This window comes from Buceros rhinoceros, unplaced genomic scaffold, assembly GCF_000710305.1.
Source record: "Buceros rhinoceros silvestris isolate BGI_N320 unplaced genomic scaffold, ASM71030v1 scaffold20743, whole genome shotgun sequence".
In the NCBI taxonomy this organism is placed as follows: domain Eukaryota; kingdom Metazoa; phylum Chordata; class Aves; order Bucerotiformes; family Bucerotidae; genus Buceros; species Buceros rhinoceros.
Window position 1 is genome coordinate 2,409 of NW_010404617.1, and position 453 is coordinate 2,861.

Consider the following 453-nt stretch of genomic DNA (forward strand, 5'->3'; position numbering starts at 1 on the left):
AGGCGCAGCCGGCACTGCGGGGCAGGCTGGCAGTGCTTTGCCGCGGCAGTTACAGATGGTGCAGTGCTCTGTGGGGAGGCTGGAGGAGGTGTGCTTAGCCATCACAGGGGTGCTTGGGGGTGACAGAGCTGTCCTGCCTCTGGGCCCACAGTTGTGCCCAGTCCTTCCCAGCAAGCACCCCAAAACTCTTCTTCCTCCCAGGGGCTCTTCATCCCCAGCAGCTGCCCCCTGCCACACCCCAGCACCTCGGTTTGGCTCATCAGCAGAACATTCTCCATTAGAATTACCCTCCCCAAGAAGCAAACAAGCACAAAAAGGTCAGCCCAGCACCTTTGGCTGAGATGCTCAGGCCCAAAAATAGCCCGAGAGGTGGAAGAGTACATCCGTTACAAACCGGGAGCCGTTAGTGGCTCCAGAAACCAGCACAACTCAAGGGCAGCACAAGGGCTAATG